This window comes from Gigantopelta aegis, chromosome 10, assembly GCF_016097555.1.
Source record: "Gigantopelta aegis isolate Gae_Host chromosome 10, Gae_host_genome, whole genome shotgun sequence".
Lineage (NCBI taxonomy): Eukaryota > Metazoa > Mollusca > Gastropoda > Neomphalida > Peltospiridae > Gigantopelta > Gigantopelta aegis.
This window is the reverse complement of record NC_054708.1, coordinates 56,426,646-56,452,476: the sequence shown is the minus strand read 5'-3', so window position 1 is coordinate 56,452,476 and position 25,831 is coordinate 56,426,646. Positions and strand designations below refer to the sequence as shown.

At 38.2% G+C, this 25,831-nt stretch overlaps 1 long non-coding RNA gene across 1 annotated transcript; it reads left to right on the top strand.

Annotated features, from left to right (window-relative positions):
* The first annotated feature begins 20,826 nt into the window (after positions 1 to 20,826).
* On the top strand, positions 20,827 to 25,611 carry LOC121384406. The gene is made up of 4 exons (XR_005959384.1): positions 20,827 to 21,140; positions 21,966 to 22,144; positions 23,127 to 23,299; positions 24,813 to 25,611. It is a non-coding gene; the product is annotated as an uncharacterized LOC121384406 (long non-coding RNA).
* Positions 25,612 to 25,831: the final 220 nt, after the last annotated feature.

The window sequence follows — 25,831 nt, the reverse complement described above, 5'->3', positions numbered from 1 at the left end:
CATTATGTCCACACACCTTACTAATAAACTTGGTCCACAACTGGTTCATCAAAGACCGTGGTATTTGCTGTCCTGTCTGTGGGAAAGTGCATATAAAAGACCCCTTGCTGCTTATCGGAAAGAGTAGCCTATGTGGCGGCAGCAGGTTTCCTCTGAAGAAATATGTTAGAACGACCATACATGTATGTTTGACGTCCAATAGTCATGACAATAGTCATGACATTTTGTTGTAACATTATACGAGTATTTGGTAATATAAAGCTCAGCCAGTCATCCTAGAAGACCTAGGTAAACTGTAGGTTATTGTCTTTATTGTGATAGGTACCAGTATTAATTCTGTGTTACAAGGTCACTGAATGAGTAGTTAGGGTTAATTAAAAATTAACCAGTTAGGAATAGAGCTGTAATTCCTTTATTAATTAAGTTCCCCTGGAAGCGTTTCTCAATTATTACACGTGTGGGTGTTGTGTCACGGTGAAGTGATTAGCATATTGTGTAAACTAGACACCTAGAGATTAACTAATTAAGTGATCAGTTCTGGGTTGTTATTATTGTTGTTATTAATTAACTACTGCGGCTGTACATTTGTCAGCGTAGGTTAATACAGATTCCAAAGTGTATTGTGTTTTTGTTGTGTTTTCTAGTGAACTAAACGTGCTATAATAATATATACTTATATAAGATCTTATCTCTGATCATACCTAGACGAGCCAAAGCGGTTTTGAAATGCCCGTTACAGAGAGATCTAATAGATATACAGTTAGGAGAGAGATTTGGATAATCGTGTTTTATTCAGTTACGGGTATTATAGAATCCCCGTGACAGCGGCAATTTGTAACAACAAAAATATTGTTGCCAACAATTGACCCCTCCGTACGGCGTGATTGGCAACCGCGCTGGACCAATCATATTTCGCCGTTCAAAGACCACGGGCCCAACTTTGCTTGGACGCCATTAGGTTAGACAACATAATTTTTTTGATGCGTAACGTTTTTGTATAAGTAGCATTAAAAAGAGTTAAAATAATTATCTCCTCCAACTGAATCATAATCGTAGTAAACATATACATCTGCTGACATGTGTTGACAGCGATGGCACCTATGCGGAGTCTACGATTGATGTAAAATCAGTGTTTTCCTGCGAAACACACACATCACATGCCATGTAACATGATATTGAAAGTGAAGTTTTGCCGAAATCCATCAATATTCAACTGATATAAATTCTACGACGGTAAGAGTTTAAGAATTACTTTCCCTCAAATGTAATGACATTTACTGACTCATTTAATCAGTCCTCGATGTGTATATTGTCGTTATTATAGAGATCCTGACATTTTTTAAAGCAAAAAAGAAAAAAACAAAATTTGTGATTTTTTTGCAATCGGAACACATCTGTCGGTTATGGTTTCTTGATTTGATTCTATTTAAGCCATAGTATATCAAAGACTGTGGTATGTGTCATTCTGTCTGTTGGATGGTGTATATAAAAGATACCTGGCTACTAATAGGAACATGTAGCAGGTTTGCACTCTAGGCTATACATGGGATAAGTTCAAAATGTTTGACATCCAATAGCTGATGATTAATAATTCAATGTGCTCTAGTGGTGTCTTTAAACAAAACAAACTTTAACTTTAGCTGGTTTTGAACCCACTAGTCTCCCTCTCCCCCCCCCCCCCCCCACCCCCAATTTTACCAAAATATATATTAAAACAATTCCTCACCTAACAGCAGATCAATTACCAATCTTGGGTAATTTATAATAAATATTGGTAAGACATATTATTATTCCTTTATTGTTTGTATTTGTACAGAATGGATTTTATTTTGAACAAGTTCTAAAATATTTACATGCACCTTATGTTTATTGTATACTATTAACCTTAATGACATTTTGTTTACTATGGTAATTAAACAGGTACTACATGTATTGGTGTGGGTTTTTTCCGTTTCAGTGTATTGTTACCAGTGGAGTCCCACAGTTAATCTGTTAACATTTCCAAGGAACCAAAAGAACAAAAGTAAATTTGGACATTCATGGGTAAGACTTGTTTTATGGTCCTCTGTTATCGCATTATGTTCAACTGTTTGCGATCTTTGACCGACCCTTTGATATTCTTAGAATGATAAAAGTCATACATGCTTTCATCCTGCAAGTGGTTCTTTCACATCCATTGATTTAACCCTTTGTAGTCCATCACTTTGTCTTGATTTCTCCTGGAAAGTTTGTCCAGACCCTTGTGGTAGTGACCACTTTCCAGTTATTTTAGAGAATGATGGACCTCCATCACTTGAAAGGGTTCAGAGATGGAAGTTGACAGGGGCAAAACTGGGATCAATTTCGGCATCTATGCGGCACTCGACTGCAACAAACTGCCATGACTGGTGCCGATGATCCCATGTCTTTGTTCACCTCCATCTTGAAAAATATTGCAGAGGAAACTATATTAAAGACTTCGGCAGTACCGAAGCGTTTCAATAAACCATGGTTCAATGAGACATGCAAAGATGCAATCAAAGAGCGAAACAGGACCCTCGAGAGGTTCAAACGCGAACCTACCGGGGATAACCTGAATAGTTATCGCATTGCTCGGGCAAAGGCTCGTAAAACTATCAGACAGACTAAGAAATCATCTTGGGAGAAATTATGTCTCCAGGTTGAGTTCTCAAACATCTGTGAAATCTGTCTGGAATAGGATACGTAAAATCAAGGGCAAAGAATCCAATAATACAGTTCGCCATTTGTCTGTCAATGACACGGATGCGACGTCTCATCGTGACATTGCCAATGCTTTGGTAGACAATTTCTCTCATAACTCTTCTTCTTTCAGTACAGATGCTTTTACATCTGTCAGAAATAAAGCTGAAAAGCAACCTACTAACTTTTCATCTGAAAATGCTTAAATATACAACAGGCACTTCTCTTTGGAGGAGTTGCAGGACGCTCTACGTAGAGCCCATGGTACTTCAGTAGGGTCAGATGAAATACATTATCAACTCTTAAAACACTTACCTGAATCATCCTTAATGGTTCTATTAAATATCTTTAACAAAATCTGGATTTCTGGTGACTTTCCTTCTGATTGGAGAAAAGCCATTGTCATTCCTATTCCTAAGCCTGGTAAGGATCCAACAAATCCTACCAGTTATCGCCGTATTGCTTTGACAAGTCGCATTTGTAAAACCATGGACAGAATGATCAACCGTAGATTTGTCTGGTATCTTGAGTCCCACAAATTGCTTACTAACATGCAATGTTGGTTCAGTACTAGACGTAGCACGGTCGATCATCTTGTTAGATTTGAAACGTTTTGTAGGGATACTTTTATCCATAACCAGCATTTGGTATCGGTCTTTTTTGACCTCGAGAAAGCTTATGATACCACGTGGAAGTACGGGATTTCGAAAGACCTCTATGGCATGGGCTTAAGAGGCCGTATGCCTGACTTTATCTCAAATTTCTTACAGAATAGGTCTTTCAAGGTACGAGTGGGATCTACGTTATCCGATTCTCACTCCCAAGAGATGGGTGTGCCTCAAGGTAGCATCCTGTCAGTAACTATATTTTCCGTAAACATTAACAGCATCACCCAGTGTTTAAAACCTGGCGTTGATAGCTCGTTATATGTCGACAATTTTCAGATTTGCTACAGGTCGTCCAGTATGAGTATCATTAAACGTCAGTTGCAGCTTTGTTTGAATAAACTTCAACAATGGGCAACTGACAATGGATTTCGATTCTCAAAGTCAAAAACAGTCTGTATGCATATCTGCCAGAAAAGAGGTCACCATTTAGATCCTCAGCTGTTTCTGGACAAAACACCAGTTCCAGTTGTGGTGGAGACCAAATTTCTGGGGGTTATTTTTGACAGGAGGCTATCTTTTGTTCCTCATTTACAGTATGTGAAAAAGAAGGGCTTAAAGGCCTTCAATATCTTAACGGTTATTGGCAAGACTGAATGGGGAGCAGATCGAAAGGTTATGCTCCGACTTTATAGATCTTTAGTTCGGTTTAAACTTGATTATGGGTGCATTGTGTATGGGTCAGCACGTAAGTCTTACTTGCAAATGCTAGATCCTATACACAACCAAGGACTTCGGCTTTGTCTTGGTGCTTTCAAAACACTCCTGTGGAGAGCTTGTACGTCGATGCACTCGAACCTAATTTGGGTGCTAGACGTGCAAAGCTTTCTCTGCAGTATGCTACAAAGATTAAATCAATGCCAAAACATCCTGCATACAATGCAGTGTTTGATAATAAATACCGGTATATGAAGTTATTTGATGCGAAACCGAATGCGATTCGAACATTTGGTCTTCGCATTAAGCAGTTTTTATCAGTTTCTAACATTGATTTAACAGACATTTTGGAAATGCCTTCATATTTTATTTTGCCACCTTGGTGTATCAAACGACCAAAAATTGTATTCGATCTTGTGCATCTAAAAAAAGATCGCAAAGATGCAGTTATTTATAAACAACATTTCATGGAAATCCAAGAGCGGTACTGTGACTACATTCCTGTTTACACAGACGGATCACGGGATGGGAATTCTGTATACTTACCATTTGTGACACCCAATAGCCGATATGTATTTTTGTGCTGGGGTGTCGTTAAATATTCATTCATTCATTCCACTTAATGGCTTCTGCCAGAGGGTACCGATGGTAAACTTAGTACCCTAAAATCTTGGAAATTAATGGATATATTTTTTAAATGTTCAGATGACTGATAGTAAAAGAACTGCTGTTTACAATTGGTCATGTGCTTGAAATGTAATGTCCTGACCCTAATTTCAAAACATTTTAAACCCATAACCACCTAGATGAGGCACTTACGTCTGTTTTGTTTTTATTATCTACCCTACATATGATTTTTGTTTAGAGACAGTAGTTTTGTTTTTCATTATTATTTTATACCCAATATTTTAGCAACGCATAGGCATTTTTCTTCTTGCACATGTCGTCTTATATGTAGCTTTGTGCAACTTTCAAAGTTAAATACATTGTTTAATAATTTTCTTAATGTACTGCTATACTTTTAATTTTATAATCTGTTTAGTCACACTGAATTTGTTTCCTGTTAAAAAATGTTTTCCTGAAATTAAATTAAACTTTAAATTAATACGATATATAATTAAGTTACAGAGTAATATACTACTTCAAAACATTAATGAATGAATGAATGTTTAACGACACCCCAGCACGAAAAATGCATCGGCTATTGGGTGTCAAACTATGGTATATGCAACAACAATGTGATGATCAAGATCAAGATAAAAATTCAACAGTTAAATTAAAACACAGTTTAAAGAACTGTGCAAAAATACAAATATCACAGATATATAAAATTAAAATTTAGAGTAAAATTCAGTATCACGTAAAAATTGTAATAGAAATTCTGGATGGATTGACTGTACAAGTTTCAAGGATTTGGAGATGGATGCCACAGAAAGATACATTTTTGAATAAATATATTTACCGGTACTAGACTGCATGGCGATTGAGAAAAAAGAAAATGTTAGGAAATATTCTCATAATAAATATTAAACAAATTGTGCGAACTGCAATCTGTGGTTTAATTTCATGTTAAACTAGTGTAATATGTAATTTTGCCTCTTTTTTTTTTTTTTCTTTTTTACATACAATTTTATTTTGTATAATTATTATTGTTCTGTAGGCATGGGTTGTCTTATACTATTTAGTACTAGTTCTTATCTGCCTATGCCTCTGGAACAGATAAATCTTTGTGAGTACATTTTGTGCCGACAGTAGGATAACTTATGGGGGGGGGGGGGTGAGATTGGGTTGTGTGGGCCGGAAGCTTTGTTTGATTCCCAACAGTTGTTGTCACAACACATGAGTTTATTATTTATGTATTGTTCTGGCTTAATTCGCAAATATTTTACAGGCTGCCCAGCGATCCTACTTTTTCATACTTTTTGGTCTTTGTCCAATTTTTCCTACTTTTTCTTCAAAATACCTTGTTTTTCTAACTTTTTTGTTTGAAAATTCTGCGAGTTGCTGTTGTTAAAGTGTGTATATTCCTTGTGTTGTTATAAAAGTAAACAGTTATGAGAATTCTTTTTATTTTTCTTGGCAGCAAGATATACATGTATCTCCCAATTTGTGGCATCCTATAATCTCAACATATTAAAATGACACCCTTAAACCCAACATATTTTCAATGATTATAATGTACAATGTGTATGTATGACTTCAGAATCTAAAATACATTATGGAAAACTTAAATTTATCATGTTAACTCTTTTACTGTGCATCAGCATTACTATTAACAGATTAATATAGTATACAGTAATTTGAAATAACTATATAACGTGACCGTTACATAAGATTCATATTATTTTTGATAGAACACAAAATACATGCACAAACTGAGCACCACATAAAGTGTTTTCTCAATATGAACATGAATAATGTCGCTACCTACTGTTTCAGTCTTACTTTTGTCCTACATTTTCATTCCTAATTGTGTCCTACCTTTTCATAAGGGTGTGCTGTACAGCCTGATTTTATAAGGAGATGATGGGACACACCCAAACGTACACAGCCCTAATAGATCCTGTCAGAACGAAGACTGGCCAATATGTTAGTTAACATAACTGGAGGGCCAACGATGTGGTCCCCACCAACCCACCCTCTGACTACGCCAGTTGTGATTTTTTGTTTTTGTTGTAATTTCGTGTATGGCTTTGGTTTCATAAATAGGGCAAGTGCCGTATATTGGTTGATTCAAGCAGTGCAGCTATATATTTATACACCCCCATAAACATCGTAATCCCACAATCTGAACCACTGCCTGCATAATTGTTGCACAGGCGACTGTACCCTGCTATAGTTTTGTAAACATTTCGTCCATAAAATTATGATACACTGATAGCATTCCCACACGCCTTGTATTTTAATGTTACTGCTCACGCCCCTCCCTTTTGTTTTTTTAAACAAAACATTTAACGCAACCCGACCAAAAATAAAGACGCCACGGTTTTAAACAGGTCGAGGCCGGGTCGTCGCCGCGCCTTCTATACTCTTGTTCCTCGGCATATCGGGATTCCATTAATAAAAAAAGTCGAACAACAACAACAACAAAAATTAAGATGAAAAAGAAGAAACAAACAAGACATTTTAATTTACCAGTTCTGACATGAAAAACGAGCATAGGATGTTTTAAATGTTCTTTTGGTTGCATTCGACGTTCGTCACTACCGGGTTCTTTTACTTCGATTTACTGAGGTAAAAATGGTTTCGTCGATTTAAATCACGTTGTCATCGTAAATGTACCCTGTAGTGAAATTTGTAAATAATTAAGGCAAAAACGTAATCGGCAGATCGGTTGATTTTGCTATCGACCTATGCGAATTGGCAGCCATTATTGAAAGTTTGTCTAACCTTGCATCACGTGTCACGGGGGGCGTGGTTAACTTGTCATACGGAGGGGTCAGTTGTTGGAGAGATCGAATAATTTCGATTTTGTCTACAACAAAAATCGTCCGTATGCGATGAACTCCAATAATGTTGCCAAAAAATAATTACTGCATTGACCAGTTTGAGATATGCGGTCATATAAAAAAAAATGGCAGACCATATCGAGGATGCAGCTTGGACACAAGAGAAGGAAGATACTTTAGCTGATTTATGGACCGAAAATCCTTGCCTCTTTTCTGTGAACAATTACAGATGCTCTAAGGTCGACGACAGCCACTTTTCGCACCCTTGTTTTGGCTTCGTACACAATAAATATAGTATATGTCGCCGTGAATCCATATTTCGTAAAAGGTATTTTTTTTTTTAAAACCACAAGATCTTCTTCACACATTCAGGTGCAAACAAATAATGTTAAGGGCGCTTATCACGCATGGTTTACCTAATTATTGACCCAACAAATTACTATATGACAATATATACATTTGATTTGTACCGAAAAGTACTTTATTGAAACATCTACATAATCACCGTATCCCACGTATTATTGACATTTTATAAAAATAATTGATTTATGTCGACGGTCCATAAGAGTAGAGGTGTGACGTATTATTTTGAGTCACGTGACTGGCATCCCCCGAATAACCGCAGTGTGAAAACGATTTAGTAAGCTCGTGTAACCAAAACGCTAGACCGTCCTCTGCGACGTAGGGTAAATAGAAAAACAACAACAATGAAAATAAGTTATTAAAAATTAATAAAAACATGTACTGAATGATAATAAGCTTATACATTAATTTATTTTAGTAACAGAATCATGATAAACGTCGACAATCTCGACTAGTTAGACCTTTGTCTCTATAGGTAAATTTATCGTTAGTCGTACTCAAAAACCTCTAAACATCTGGATCACAAACACCTTCATTTTCCACTTTGTCAAATTCATTTTATGCGAAATATGCCATAACAGCTGACTTGGGATAGGAATTGTAACATTTTAAAAGAATAATCTGAACTAGAAGGTGTTTATATACGATGTGTCTATATATACGACGGCCGAGTATATAGCCTACGCTAACGAGAGCTGGCTATATCCACTGCAAAAATGTATATAGGCGGTAAATAAGTATTTGATAGATCCATATTACCAAACCATCTGGAACAAGAGGAACACATACTAAGTACTGTACGAACAGAACTGTGCGTTTTCTGGACAGGGGAGACGGGGGCTGGAGTATATGAATCTAGCGGACTCTTTTGTGTACGTTTTCCATAGACATGAATAGCGTAATATTGCCCCTACAGTACCAACACAAAATTAATAATAATAAATAAATAAATAAAAATAAAAATTACAAATTATCAGCTGTTGAGGTAGATTATTGAACTTAACTTAATACGTTTTCACTGATTGCAATTTTTAGGCTCCTTACGTATTGTTTTTAAAAAGTTAATTTTACCGCTAATAAATATGACTAAAAGTAAAAAGTTATTTTGCTGTATTTAGTCATATTTCAAATGAGCAAAATTGCAAGGGGCAATAAAACTAAAAATAGGCCTACATATTTTTATACCAGTAACGCTGAAATCACTACTGGGTCCCCCTCTAAATTTATGTAATGTTTCTGTAACACCCGTCCCCACCCACCCCACCGCGATGCGATTTTACCAACATTAATATGTAACAACATGTAATAATTATTATTATTATCCTACTACTACCTTATTGGGATGGAGGGGCGGTGTTTTATCGGGGGAGGGGGGGGGGGCTAAAAAAATGTAAGATTAACGTGCGTGCACACACGCACAAACGGCAGGCTGAACTTGTCCCTGCACGTAGAACTAGATTCAACTGGGTTAAGTATTAATTAAGTCAACCTTTGGACGGCAAAAAATGCGACAGTAGGCCCCTATGCTTTTTGTTTTTTTATTTGTTTGTTTGGGGTTTCTTTAACGCTGTACATTAAACCGAATGACCACTTTGCTAATCAGTCAAAATAATTTGCAAACGTTTAACGAAAAACGACTGGCTGGTCGTATGCCACATTTGTGACGCTGGAAAAAAAGTTACACGTTTTCGAACCAAGCACTATAGCGTTGTAACCGTTTAGACTATCTCCCCTGCTAAATTCCATGCACACGCGCCTGATAATAATAATAATAATAATAATAATATAGATGGTGAGTTCATGTTCCGACTGTTTATTGTTTTATTTCAGCGTATTCGCAGTTATTTCCGTCATTAAATAATATAGATTAGGCATTATTTTATTAGATAGCCGGCCCTCATTTGCCAAGTCTTATATAAAATTCTAAAATACATTATATGGTTGTCGTATATACAGCCTCATCACTACAAGTCTGTTTTGCCGTATTTTTCATGACTTTTCACAAGAAGAGTTCCAAATTTTAAAAATGAAGCGTCTCATGAATTCCCTCGATAGTAGTTCAATTAAAATGTTTTGGATCATACAATAACTAGGTTTGGTATTCCAAATGAATGTAATTTCCATTTATAATCCATATTTAGAGAAATAAGGCACACTAAGTCCGTGATTTGAGCGCCTTTAAATAGGGTAGTTTGGTGATATTCCAATCCTACTTGTAAGCCCGACTCCTTCGGATTTTCGTTAATTAAACAGCGTTCCGGGAATCGTTCTTTTAGACAAACGGATGTATTCCTTTCATAACAAAGGTACCTTCAACCTCCCAGTGAAAAAACATCGTTACAAGACATCTTTAGTCTTTATTATTTATGCGTTCGTACCCGGTCCTTTTTTCCGGCCGACTGCTAGCATTCACGCAAATTTTAGAAGACTGAGCAACGTTGGAAAAATTCATATCGGAGGTATATAATATCCGACAATAAACTTTAGTATGAAATTGTTTATGCAATAAAATCACTTAACATAATGTAAATGTGTTATTTATCAAGAACAAATGCATTGATAACAAGTTATATTTAAATTTGAAAAGGAGTCTGATTTATCCTGCTAGATTTTATTTTACTATTATTATTATTTTTTAGAAGCCTTAAATGCGACCCCATATCAGTTATCTTTTCAAAACCAGGAGGCCAGTTATAGTTAATAATCCACAATATTAAGAATTTCAACTGAATAAACATAAGAAAATGCTTATAAAATGTCTATACAATACATACATTGGAAAACAAAAACCCCAGAAAAAAACGATCCTAACTCAGTTTTTGTTTAACGATACCACTAGAGTACATTGATTGATTAATTATCGGCTAGTGGCTGTAAAACGTTTGCTAAGCTTAATTCTGACGCGTAGTCAACAAAGGAAACCCACTACATTTTTCCATTAGCTACAAGGGCTCTTTTATATGCACGTTCACACGACAGGACAGCACATACAACGGCCTTTGATATACCAGTCGTGATGCACTGGCTGGAACAAAACTCAACGAAATGAACAGGTCCACGGAGGTGATTCGATCTTGCGACGCAAACATCTCGACTGAGCTAAATAACCCCTCCATATTAAACAACAACAATAACAACAAAATTAAAGATTACAGCAGTATGCCTAATTTCGGTTCATTTAATTTGGACGCTGCAATGACCGCTGTGCAAATCCGGCTGATGAGATATAAAAAAGCAAGCAAAGTGTTTGGAGTCTCTAAAACAAAAGGAAGGAACGAACAAAATGTTTTATTTAACGACGCACTCAACCTCAAAACATTTTATTTACAGTTATATGGCGTCAGTCTCTAAATCAACTATCATCGACCGATATGCAGTGGTTTGAGGCCTAAACGACCGCCTGCTCTGCCACCGAAGATTGAAGACGCTCTCGTAAAGGTCATGGAAGCTACCAACAAAAGAAAGAAATCTTTTATTTAACGACGCACTCAACACATTTTATTTCGGTTATATGGCGTCAGACATATGGTTAGGGACCACACAGACTTTGAGAGGAAACCCGCTGTCGACACTACATGGGCTACTCTTTCCTATTAGCAGCAAGGGATCTTTTATTTGCGCTTCCAACAGGCAGGATAGCACAAACCATGGCTTTTGTTGAACCAGTTATGGATCACTGGTCGGTGCAAGTGATTTACACCTACCCATTGAGCCTTGCGGAGCACTCACTCGTGGTTTGGAGTCGGTATCTGGATTAAAAATCCCATTCCTCGACTGGGATCCGAACCCAGTACCTACCAGCCTGTAGACCGATGGCCTAACCACGATGCCACCGAGGCCGATACTGCCAACAAAGGTTTCGGCATCAGCAAAAAGCAACTGCTACTTAAAAGTGTCGCGCCTTTATACATCCTTGAAAATTAAGTCCCCTTTTAAAAAAGGTTGCCCCGGTGATGATTGGTGGCAAGGTTTATAACTGCGCCACCCAGAGCTTGTACTTAGAAAGCCCGAGAAGACGACAACTTCTCGTGCTCAAATACTTAACAGCCCTGTCGTTGAAAAATATGTTCATGATATAGTACTGTTATGAATACTCTAGGCATTACGAAAAAGCATTTGGAATTTAGATGAGACTGAAAAACGGTTCGAGCACACCCCAGTACATATGTGTGCAGCAAAAGGGAAACGTAATTAAAAGAGCAGGGTTTTAAACTCTAGAGAAAATGTTAGTTTTATCATGCGTAAATGCATGTTGTCAGACAATGCCTCCCATGTGTGTTTGCAAGGGGGAAAACAAACCAAAAATCACTCCGTCCGTTTGCCACTCTTGACGCTCCAGAGGGGTCTTTTTGGACATTTCAAAAGAGGGCATGGATGTGTGATGTCATTGGGGAGGAATGAGCGGCCACAGCTCTTGGTACTTGAATCCCATAGTTTCCATCAGGTAATTGGCTTGCTTTAAAATGCATCAGTAGAGAACATTTCAATATTGGCGTTGCCACCCCACACCAAACATGCATTGCAGCCACTTGATAAGGCAGGGTTTGGCCTGTTTTCTAAGGCATATAACAGAACCTGCATGGACTTCCTTTCCGAACACCCGTCACATGTTATAAATAAAGCAACTTGGGAAGAGTGTATTACTTGTGAAAACATCACAACAGGCTTTCGCTCCACCGGCATTTATCCACTTAATCAAAGGCCGTGTCAGAATCCCTTGTTGCATCCTCTTCGGTATTTGATAAACCTCTTCCACAGTCGCATACATCCGAATCAAACCCCCTGCGTGTGCTGTAACCTCACCGTGGTGCAGGGGTGTAACATTCTCTTTGAGAATGGCCAATACAGCACAAAATTGAAGTTTTGAGTAAAATTCAGTATCCGTAAAATTCTGTGATATTTGTGTTTTTGTACAGTTCTTTACACAGTTCTTTACACTGTTTTTGTTTAAGTTTTGAATTTTTATATTGATGTTGATCATCACTTTATTTATTTGCATTACCATAGTTTGACGCCCAATAGCCGATGTATTTTTCGTGCTGGGGTGTCGTTAAACATTCATTCATTCATTCATTCCGAATCAAACCACACATCGTCTAGTCCTACAGACCTATCTACTGATTCATTTGAAAAATAATTAGTCAACATCTTCAGACTCCACTCTAAACTCTTATCAAAAGTGCGTTTTGTTTAACGACACCACTATAGCACATTGATTAATTGATCATCGGCAATTGGATGTCAAACATTTGGTAATTATGACTCGTAGTCATCAGGGAAACCCGCTACATTTTTCTTAATGCAGCAAGGGATCTTTTATATGCACATTCCCAGAGACATACCACGGCCTCTGTCCAGCTGTGGTGCACTGGTTGGAACGGGAAAAAAACAATCCGCTGAATGGATACACCGAGGTGGTTCGATCCTACGACGCAGTCACCTCAAGCGAGCACTCAACCTACTGAACTAAACCCCGCCCCCTAAAATCTATCAACTCGGAGCCTGAAGATGCTGACCTCTCTACACTGGCGATGTCTATTATGGGGAAGAATAATCGATTAGCACTATCGCCTGCAATTTCGTCTCCACAACTGCCTGCTTCTTCTCTACCATCGTCTGTTGGGTCTTTGTTAGAAAATCTGTCAATGGGAGGCTTGACTTTAGATCACGTTACTTGGAACTTGAGTTAGATACTATATTTCCATTGCCAAAGGTAGCTTCAGACACGTTGCTAAATCAAAGCGTTCATTAAAGGGATGCTCCTGCAAAGCTTTTGGAATTGGTATGCATATTCAACGATATATAATGCACAGTATTGCTTAATATCAGCAAGAATAATTATATAGTTAATTAATAAAACAGTTAAATGTGACGTCTATATATTATAACGGGCGCAACCATTTTGTGCCATCCCAGTGAATACGCCCTCTGACGAGTCAGTGGTTACGTAATACTTAACGTGTCACATCAGGAATTAGTCTTAGAACTGAAGAAACGAAACGTACCTTATTTTTGCGGATGCATTGCAATGTTCTGTAATAATATACATCCCAGTAAGCCAGCAATCAGTATATATTATTTTACAAAATAAACCACCATTTTTGCGGATGCATTGCAATGTTCTGTAATAATATACATCCCAGTAAGCCAGCAATAAGTATATATTATTTTACAAAATAAACCACCATTATCGAAGTGTCGAAACAACAGTATTATGTTTTGACCATAAATAAACCTACGAAATAATAATTAACCCAGGTACGGAATCAGAGTGTTTTCCTTAGTCAATTGGTATTTTCTTTCCGTGGCCTGTACATGTGGTTCCTGATTGGCAGGTGTATATTTAGACGGTCCCCAGTCAATGTGTCTAGTCACACTAAATATACGTGCCTCTTTTTTTTAAGATCACAGGGTAGTGTGTGATAACCGCGCTGACACCCCTAAAATCGTAATGGACATTATCAGCCGTCCTGCTTTTTTACTTTAAATAATTATGTAAAACACTTGATTAAGTAGATTGTCCCATCTAAAATCACAAAACTGCCCAATTACGTAGTCTCAAAGAAAACAAACATCACTTGGGTATCGTGAGTGGTCGTTTTTGCTCAAACGTATTCTACCAATAGGCCTAATAATATGCTTTTTTTTTCTTTGGATTGTTTTAAGAGACAAAAATACTATAACTCCATTTCGTTCTATTCATGCAAATTGAAATATATTTAGTTAAATAGTTTATTATACTATCAAGTCATTTATGTGTAGTGTGTGATAACCGCGCTGACACCCCTAAAATCGTAATGGACATTATCAGCCGTCCTGCTTTTTTACTTTAAATAATTATGTAAAACACTTGATTAAGTAGATTGTCCCATCTAAAATCACAAAACTGCCCAATTACGTAGTCTCAAAGAAAACAAACATCACTTGGGTATCGTGAGTGGTCGTTTTTGCTCCAACGTATTCTACCAATAGGCCTAATAATATGCTTTTTTTTTCTTTGGATTGTTTTAAGAGACAAAAATACTATAACTCCATTTCGTTCTATTCATGCAAATTGAAATATATTTAGTTAAATAGTTTATTATACTATCAAGTCATTTATGTTGTTTTACAACTCAGGTTGATGAAAGCGAAGCGCCTTGTCGTAAATTAGAGCGTTTGTTTACACCGTGCATACAAGCTATAGTACCGGACGCCACAAAAACGAAACAAAATGGCTGCCCCCAGTTAGGAGGAATAATCACATTTTTTTCTTAACTCTAAAATTACACATTTTTCATTTGTTAAAGTGTCAGATGTGTTGGTGGTCCGGGTATGCATCTTTCCAACACATAAAATTTGTTTGAGTTGACTGTCCGTTTAACAGGACACAGAAGTCTTACCAGTCAGCGCGTTCTAGTAGAAAAAAGGCAGGAATAGAGGGAAAAACCAAGAAAATAAAAAGCGGAACGCAAAAGGAAACGTGAATTTATTTTAAAAAATCAAATGAATGTTTAACGACACCCCAGCACGAAAAATACATCGGCTATTGGGTATCAAACAATGGTAAATGCAAAAACAATTGCTTTATGATCAACATGAATATAAAAATTCAACAGTTAAATAAAAACACAGTGTAAAGGACTGTGTAAAAATACAAATATCACAGATAGATATAATTAAAATTTAGAATAAAACTCGGTGTCACGTAAAAATGGTAAAATACGTTCTGGATGGAATTGAAGTGATTCCATCACATTACTTTGGCCAAAAATATCTTTTCGAGTTTTATGAAGATGCTTACACTCCACCAAAATGTGGCGTACCGTCAGAGTACACTGACAGTACTCACACTGAGGTAGAGGATCTTTCTTTAAGATAAATGAATGGGTCAAGTGAGTGTGACCGATGCGGGCACGACACAAGACTACTTCATCCTTCCTGCACTGTGTATAGGAGGACTGCCACTCTCCCAAGACTGGCTTGATAGCATGAAGCTTGCTCGCAATCTCACCGTCCCAATCACGTTGCCAAGTCGAAAAGATAAATTGGTTGATATTATTTTTAAAATTAGTATAAGGTACACCAACCCTGGCATGAGGCAAATCCAAAGCAGACTTGGCAGCTGAATCTGCCTTTTCATTACCCCTGATGCCAACATGGCTGGGCACCCAACAAAATACAACATCTTTGTTGGCAATAGAATGAATGAATGAATGTTTAACGACACCTCAGCACGAAAAATACATCGGCTATTGGGTGTCAAACAATGGTAAAATGAAACAACAGTGTGATGAGCATCATCAATATAAAAATTCAACAGTTAAATAAAAACACAGTGTAAAAGACTGTGTAAAAATGCAAATATCACAGATATATATAATTAAAATTTTGAATAAAATTCAGTATCACGTAAAAATTGTAAAATAAGTTCTGGATGGAATCGAAAGAATTCCATCACAGTTCGTAGTCCAAATATATCTTTTCGAATTGCTTTCAGATGCGTACACTTCACCAAAATGTGTCGCACAGTCAGAAGACACTGAGATGGAGGATCTGTAAGATAAATGAATGCCCGATGCGGGAACGACACAAGACTGTTTCATCCTTCCTGCACTGTCTATAAGAGGACTGCCACTCTCCCAAGACTGGCTTGATGGCATGAAGCTTGTTCGCAACCTCACCGTCCCAATCACGTTGCCAAATCGAAAAGATAAATTTGTTAATACCATATTTAAAATCAGTATACGGTACACCAACCCTGGCATGAGGCAAATCCAAAGCAGACTTGGCAGCTAAATCTGCCTTTTCATTACACCTGATGCCAACATGGCTGGGTACTCAACAAAGAGGTGGAAGTTGGCGAAGGCAAATTGGGGTCAGTTTCAGCATCTGTGTAGCATTCGCCTGTAACAATTTGCCATTACTGATGCTGATGATCCCATGTCTTTGTTCACTTCCATCTTGAAGGACATTGCAGATGAAACTATTCCTAAGACTTCTGCAGTACCAAAGAGTTTCAATAAACCATGGTTTAATGATACGTGCAAAGATGCATTCAAAGAGCAAAACAGGTTGCTTGAGCGGTTCAAACGTGAACCTACAGCAGACAACCTGGATCTATTGCTAGGGCTAAGGCTCGCAGAGAGATTAGACAGTAAGAAATCATCTTGGAGAACTTTTGTTTCAAAGTTGAATTCACAAACATCAGTGAAATCTGTCTGGAATACGATCCGTAAAATCAAAGGTAAGGAATCCAGTAATACAGTTCATCATTTCTCTGCCAATGATACCGAGGTCACGTCTCATCGTGGCATTGCCAATGCATTGGCAGACAACTTTTCTCATAATTCATCATCTTTCAGTACAGATGCTTTTAAATCAGTCCATTCACTTTTTCATCTGAAAATGCTGAAGTATACAACAGGCATTTCTCTGTGGAGGAATTGTAGGATGCTCTTCGTAGAGCTCATGATACCTTAGTAGGGCCAGATGACATTCATTATCAGTTATTAAAGCGTTTACCTGAATCATCTTTGATGGTTCTTTTGAATATTTTTAATAACATCTGGATTTTTCTGAAGACTTTCCTCCCGATTGGAGGAAAGCTATTATTATTCCTATCCCCAAGCCTGGTAAGAATCCAAGTAATCCTACCAGTTATCGCCCTATTGCTTTGACAAGTTGCATTTGTAAAACCATGGAACGAATGATCAATCGTAGACTTGTCTGGTATTTTGAATCCCACAAATTGCTTACTAAATTTGCAATGTGGGTTCAGATGTAGACGTAGCACGGTTGATTATCTAGTTAGATTTGAAATGTTTTGTAGGGAAGCTTTCATCCTTAATCAGCACTTTGTTTCAGTGTTCTTTGATTTGGGAGAAAGCTTACGATACCACATGGAATGAATGAATGAATGTTTAACGACACCCCAGCACGAAAAATACATCGGCTATTGGGTGTCAAACTATGGTAATGCAAATAAATAAAGTGATGATCAACATCAATATAAAAATTCAAGATTTAAATAAAAACAGTGTAAAGAACTGTGCAAAAATACACATATCACAGATAGATACTGACCTTTACTCAAAATTTCAATTGTGCTGTATTGGCCATTCTCAAAGAGAATGTTACACCCTGCACCACGGTGAGGTTACAGTACGCGCAGGGGCTTGTACGTTGATGTACACGAACCTTGTTTTGGTGCTAGACGTGCAAAGCTTTCTCTGCAGTATGTTACCAAGATTAGATCATTACCAACATACTTTGCACATAATGCGGTGTTTGACAACAAATATATGACGTTGTTTGATGCAAGGCCAAAGCTATTCGTAAATTTGGTCTTCAAATTCAGCGTTTTTTATAGCTTTCCAACATTGATTTATCACACTTTGGAAACTCCTTCATATTTTGTTTTACCACCTTGGTGTATTACATCACCTAAAATTGTGTTTGATCTTGCGCATCTGAAGAAAGATCGTACAGATGCTGTTGTATATAAGCAATGTTTCATGGAAATTCAAGATAAGTACCGTGATTACATCCCTGTTTATACAGATGGATCACGGGATGGGAATAGCTTGTGCTACCGTTTTTTCATCAGACACAATACTTTCCACGAGACTGCCTGACTCGGCATCGATCTTTAGTGCTGAAGTTTGGGCAGTCATTAAAGCCTTGGAAGAAATCAAGGATTCTAGTGTATCCAAATTTATTATCTTTACCGACTCACTTTTGTGTCTCCAAGCTTTACGTAATATGAAGCTGGAACATTCCTTAATTGGGATGGTGATACGAAAGTGTGTCTTTTTAGCCATTGCCAATAAAGATATTGTATTGTGTTGGCTGTCCAGCCATGTTGGCATCAGGGGTAATGAAAAGGCAGATTCTGCTGCCAAGTCTGCTTTGGATTTGCCTCATGCTAGGGTTGGCGTACCTTATACTGATTTTAAATATAATATCAACGAATTTATCTTTTCGAATTGGCAACATGATTGGGACAGTGCGATTGCGAACAAGCTTCATTCTATCAAGCTAAACTTAGGAGAGTGGCAGTCCTCCTATAGATAGTGCAGGAAGGATGAAATAGCATTGTGTCGTGCTCGCGTCGGTCATACGTATTTGACCCAGTTATTTATCTTGAAGAAAGATCCTTCACCTCGGTGTGAGCACTGTCAGTGTACTCTGACGGTGCCCCACATTTTGGTGGACTAAGCATCTTAAAGAACCTGTACCGGCGTCGTGGCAGGCCATCGGTCTACAGGCTGGTAGGTACTGGGTTCGGATCCCAGTCGACGCATGGGATTTTTAATCCAGATACCGACTCCAAACCCTTAGTGAGTGCTCCGCAAGGCTCAATGGGTAGGTGTAAACCAGTTGCACCGACCAGTGATCCATAACTGGTTCAACAAAGGCCATGGTTTGTGCTATCCTGCCTGTGGGAAGCGCAAATAAAAGATCCCTTACTGCTAATCGGAAGAGTAGCCCATGTAGTGGCGACAGCGGGTTTCCTCTCAAAATCTGTGTGGTTCTTAACCATATGTCTGACGCCATATAACCGTAAATAAAATGTGTTGAGTGCGTCGTTAAATAAAACCTTTCTTTCTTAAAGAAACTCGAAACTGGTGTGTGTGTGAGGGGGGGGGGGGGGGGGGGGGGGGGGGGTGTGGGGGTCGTCTTGACTGTGGCGTACGAACACTAGCCATGTGCCCTTTGTAAACATTGCATACTCTCCATGGATCCGCCACTGCTTACACTCGCTTTAAAGGTTAATTATAAACAGAAATGTCAGTACACTAGCCATGGATTGGTTGTATTTTAATTTTCACAAATTACAACATGGCATTGTTTATTGTTGTGAAAACATGGACATTTGAATGAATGCATTGGCGACTGGGTGTCAAAGTATGGTAAAGTCAAAACATGAAGTGATGATCAACATCAATATAAAAAATCAATAGTCAAATAATGAATGAATGTTTAACGACACCCCAGCACGAAAAATACATCGGCTATTGGGTGTAAAACTGTGGTAATGGAAAAACAATGTGATGATGAACATCAATGTGTAGTCAAGGGGAATAACTTAACACTAGTATAGGTGGCGTTGTACAATGCCACTGTCAGTTCTTTACTTTGCGCTACACCCGCAGGTAGGCCTAATCCTGAATTTGATGGAGGAACAAATCCTTTGTAAGTTGGACGGAATCAGTAGAGTCATTGCTGAATTGAGCCAGCGTGTTGACCAGCTTGAACTCCAATCCAAATGTTGTGACACGTACACGTCAAATGGTAACAAGAATCTCTCTGACGAATTCGACGAAAGCGTTACCGATAACCATAATGGCGGTACACGGCGTCACGAGGCCAATGGTGGGCCATTCAACACCCGTGGGGTAAGAAAAACGGAGTCAGTCGGTCCCGCATTACATGAACAGTATTGTGCCGCCGATGATATACAAGGTAACTTTATCGTGATAAAAAAAAACTCTGTAGTAAAAATAAAAATGCCATCAGACTTTAAAATTATCATATACGACCCGAGGGGTCAAAAGGGCGGATGAACCGTTTGCGAATGTGATACAAAACTGTGGCCGTTTTGCTGAAACAACATTTAAGTTACTGTTAACGATTGAAGGATCTCAAGTTTGTGACGAAACTTTATTAAGACTTGTGGCACGTTCAGGTTGCTCAAGTACGATATTTGCAAGAAAAATTTTCATCGTTACTAGTGCAAGGTCAGTTCAACTCGGACGTGGGCCGATTGTATCGCACTGTGGTGACTCGCGACCAGTCGACGACCGGATGTCAAAGTTGGAACTGGTCCGCCGCCTGACACCCCTGGAGACAAATAATCTACTGGTGCCTTACCATGTAGGGATTGGCGGGAAAAAGGGACCCACCCATTGGACGAGGAGCGTCACATGGCACAAAACGAGAGCAGACGATTCGAAAAAGGCCAAGCCCGCTCTCTTGCGTCTGGAACCTAAAGGTAGTAGTCTACCAAATAGCATCTCGTCCAGGTCAGAGTTCGAGGTGCACCCAACTTTTGATACAGCACTTCATGGTTCCTCGAATGCCATTGGTGACATATGTGACAGGACTTGTTGTAATAAAGTGTTGTCTTATGTGACCAAAAACTTGCTATGATTTGATTTGAACCAGTGTTAGTGTACCACATACTGTGATGCTTGAAAGATAGGTGGGATGTAATAAAAATAAGCTTGTCAATTTTTGTGCGGGACAGCGGTTGTGAAGGACGCTTCCTGTTATCTCAGAAACTAGCAGCTTGACCCCCCATTTTCTGTGATTTATTTCAAGGGTGAGGTGTTCTAGTATTTATATATGTTGTGTGTATGTTGATTGACACGTTGCATCTAACTGTTATACCCCCATATGTTACTATGCTCGTCTATGGGATTTTATTTGGTGTTATACACCCTATACAGGAATTTCACATTTTGTTGCGGTACATAATTATAATAATTTATTCTGGTTTTGCTTTTCACTTGAAGCAACATTGTTTGTGTCAGTTATTATGGAAACTTTTTTTCAACACTTGCAATATCTTTTAGACAGGAAAAGTGATTTTCAATTCGGAAAATATGACTGTACAGGATCTGTGAATGAAGTTGGTTATGGCAGACAGAAAGTTAATTGGCCTAAAATGGACAAACCAAAACTAGAGAAAGCTCACAGACTTGCCTATATGATCTGTAAGAAGCTACTTCCTTCTGACATGGCTGCATATGCCGGTGTTTTAGAAGTTTCCCATCTGTGCCATAATCGGCGGTGCATTAATCCTGAGCACTTAGTATTGGAGAGTCATGCAAGTAACAGTGACAGGGTACATTGTAAAGACCAGGAGGTGTGTCACAAAGGGCACAGGCCACACTGTCTTCTGTGAAATACTAAATTATACTATTTCCATTGTATGTACATGTAAGATTGTACATTATTTATTTTATTTTTTATTATTACATTTTTTTTTCGTACTATTTTGTGCGGTTTTCGGAACTAGATTTCGCATAAGGCTATTTTTTTTCATACAGTTCATCGTTTTGGTGTCTTTCATACATTTCATAGAGGGCCTTTCTCTTTTCACATCTTTTAATTTTGTACGTTTTTTTTCTTTCTTTCTATTCAGTTGCTGAGTTCGCAGTGTTTCAACTTTAGAGAGATCTGCAACAACTTTACTGCCGGCAGAAAACGTACAGCCCATGTCTTTTGAAAGTAAGAGTAAAGATTCTGCAGGCCCATTGTTAATGGTATGGACTGCACTGTGGGCCCTAGCTGCGAAATTCCTGCTGAAGGTGGTGTGTCTGGGTAAAGATTTTCGAATGCATTTGTTCACAGCTTCACATTTTTGTGTGTGTGTGTGTTAAATTTTGTAAGGTGCAACATTTTTGGGCCGAAACGATAATCAATGCACTTCCTAAGGTTTTTGTTGTTTTGTATGGATTTGGGAATTTTGAAATCAGAATTTAGAAAGCTACTCTTTGCGAGCCAGTTTTTCTTTTTGCAAACAAATGAGTGTCTCTTACATTTGTTGTGTACGCCTTGATAACAGGCTGCGATGGCATCGCTAATGTACCTTAATGCATGCATATTTTTTTAGTGTTTCCAGCATGTTGTTTGTAAGCTTGTTCAAACTCTGCTTGGCACCTCATGGCAATGTCATTGGAGAATCTTATTTGCATTTTCTTTCTATTAGACACTGTCCGTCCTGGCATCATGTTTTCGACAAATTTAGAATTTTTAAAAACAATTCTGTGATTTTCGGACAGATGTCGGGTGTCTAGTAACATTTGGGGTTTTATCTCGCTATTGTTTTCGTTGTACATCTCGAGAGCTCCTTTAAATCCCTTGGCATCTGGGTCCGTTGTCATGTATTGTACTTCGAGAGAATCATTTTTTAATTGTGCCAAACAGTCCTTAGCCCATTTTTTCTCATCTCCAATAGACATTGACATGGGGATGTTACGAGAGCATGTTGGGTCTTGCAGGCATGTTTCAGAAGTACTAATGTTGTGATGTTTAGAGCATAATTTGTTTTTGGTAGAAATTGCTAACACCTGCTTTTTGTGTGTGTTGTGTTCGACTGCTGTATACACGACCTGGGTCGCAGGTTGATAAGGTGTTTTACCAACCCCTGAGTACAGTGGATTGTTGTACATGCCATCGCATTGTAGGTGGACAGTGTTAGGTTTGGAGCCCCTTAATTTGTTTATGTCCTTTAGTGTCTCTCTCCTGGCTTTCATGTCTGCAGTGTTTGATGTTACTATGTTTTTACAAACTTTGTTTGCAGTTCTTTGGCATCCACTGGCTGATGGTGCAGGGATATTCATGCACAAACACAATAGACGGAAGTTTTCGGCACCTATGGGCATTTTTGTGAGCCCAACCTGAACTGTCACATTTGGCTGAGCTGCCCTCCGCCCCCTGGATCTTACTTCAGTTTTCTCCACTTCGTCATACAAGGTAAATGTATTGGAGAGGTAACTGCATTTCTCACAGAAAACATTCAACCGTGTACAGATGCCCCTCCGTTCTTCCCTATCAAAGTCGAAGCGAAACACACCGCAGCAATTAGGGGACGAGTCAGCATGTTTGACCTGACTGGTGTTAATAAGCTCCTCCAACCTCCCCATATGCAGTACTCTGTAGGTGTTTGCTTCAGGTCTGTTAAATATAAAATAAAATAAAAATAGCTTTTTTTTCCTGCAGTGCTAAATGTATTTTAATATACATTGCATTGTCAAACTAGATTATCTCCCTTTGGCCACTTGCTAGATTAGTAGCATGTTACTGTAATCTGACTTCAGTGACAAATATTTGAGTGACACTTGTTGTGTGTTTGTTTATGGTTACAGAGAAAGTGTAGTTGTCACAAAGAAACAAACTGCATGTGACAGGCCTTACAAATAATTTCTTGGGCAAAATGTAACATTTCGGTATATATTTCCCCATCATTTTGTTCATTTTTTAGCAATTTTCACCCATAGAATGTAAATAAGTACTATTATATCAGGTATGTCAAATTTTGCAGTGTGTCTACTCTAAGGCATGAAATCAGTTACCTTGAGCCGGGTACTTTCTTTGAATTTTTTTCCAATTCAGTTGGTGGGTCTGGTACGGAACGTAGAAGCCGATACGGCTCACCAGTCGACATTTCACTCACTTGTACTCCATGGGCATGACAGTTGATAACCTTTTCAGTCATTGATTTGCACAGTCTGACTGTCCTGCTACTTTTAGCATTAGGTTTTGTTAGTTTCCTACAAGTTCTTTGTTTGTTGTTTGGGAGATATCCCTTTTTGAAACCACATTTTCCTTTCGTAGTAAGTGGCGGCATTTTTAAATTACTTTAATTTTAAGACAATATGGATGCAGTTGTTTTCAATCAAGTACTCTTAGTGAAATGACTGGGGTTACCTGCTCACAACTGATAAACTTAGAGCAGCTGACCTAATTACTAGTGATTATAATTAATGAGGACAGGGGCAGCCATTACTGATTCAGTGTTTTCAAACTTATCCTGCTGATGACAACAATCTGCCAGGCATGTTTGAAACAGACATTGTTTCTCAATTTAGTGTGCATTCCAGCAGTACTTGGTCTTGTACGAGTCAGCACAAGAGAAGTGATGTTTGACACTGGATTAAATGTTTGATTAATATAGGTTAATTTGATCCATTTTTGCAGATTTTTCTCATTTCTGGGTTACGAGAGTAAATTCGACTCTGTTCTGTGTTAGGAGGTAATGTAGTGCATTCAGTATGCTTGTTCTAACATGTAAGTGATACACAGTACACACAACTAAATTGAGATGAGTGTGATAAATTGTACTCATTATAAATAAAATAAAAGGCAAGATGTGTTATATATATATCACATGTTTAATTTTTATTTACAAATATTGTCCTATATACATTTCAAACTGTCACCCTGCATTTAAAACAATTCTGATCAATTATTTGTTTGTATATTTTAGGACATGTAAGGCTGTCCTTCTCAAATGTAGCCCACTGCACACTTTCTGAAAGTGTGTGGTAGCAGTATAGGTAGTAGTCTACCAAATAGCATCTCGTCCAGGTCAGAGTTCGAGGTGCACCCAACTTTTGATACAGCACTTCATGGTTCCTCGAATGCCATTGGTGATATATGTGACAGGACTTGTTGTAATAAAGTGTTGTCTTATGTGACCAAAAACTTGCTATGATTTGATTTGAACCAGTGTTAGTGTACCACATACTGTGATGCTTGAAAGATAGGTGGGATGTAATAAAAATAAGCTTGTCAATTTTTGTGCGGGACAGCGGTTGTGAAGGACGCTTCCTGTTATCTCAGAAACTAGCAGCTTGACCCCCCATTTTCTGTGATTTATTTCAAGGGTGAGGTGTTCTAGTATTTATATATGTTGTGTGTATGTTGATTGATACGTTGCATCTAACTGTTATACCCCCATATGTTACTATGGTCGTCTATGGGATTTTATTTGGTGTTATACACCCTAAAGAGAGGACCGACGCATCACAGAATACCGTTAATCTGCCAAACCGTAAGTAACCGTTAATTATAATCTAAATACTCGGTAAAATCACGACAGCACGCTACAGAAAAACACGTCAGGGTTTACTCCGCGATCACTGGATATTCTTGAAAACGCCACTACGATTTCGGCCGCAAATGTTCGATCACAGTCAGCTAGAGGTCGCGGTATAGGATTCGGCAGAAACATGTATGGCAGAGGACGTGCAAGACAGTTCTCCAGTTTTAACAGAGATGTGCAAAACCCGCCAGAACCGTGAATCGTATTATTCGAACAGTGACGTCAAACAGTGTATATTCGATTACATGACGTCATTTTCAAGCGTGTATCGGGTATAGTGTACCACACTTCTGTTCTACCATTTTCATGCCGTTAACTCAATGCATTGACGTATGGAAAACAATACCAGTGTCTAAATGTGTGTTAGATTGGATTGCAGATGGTATTAAAATTCCATTTAA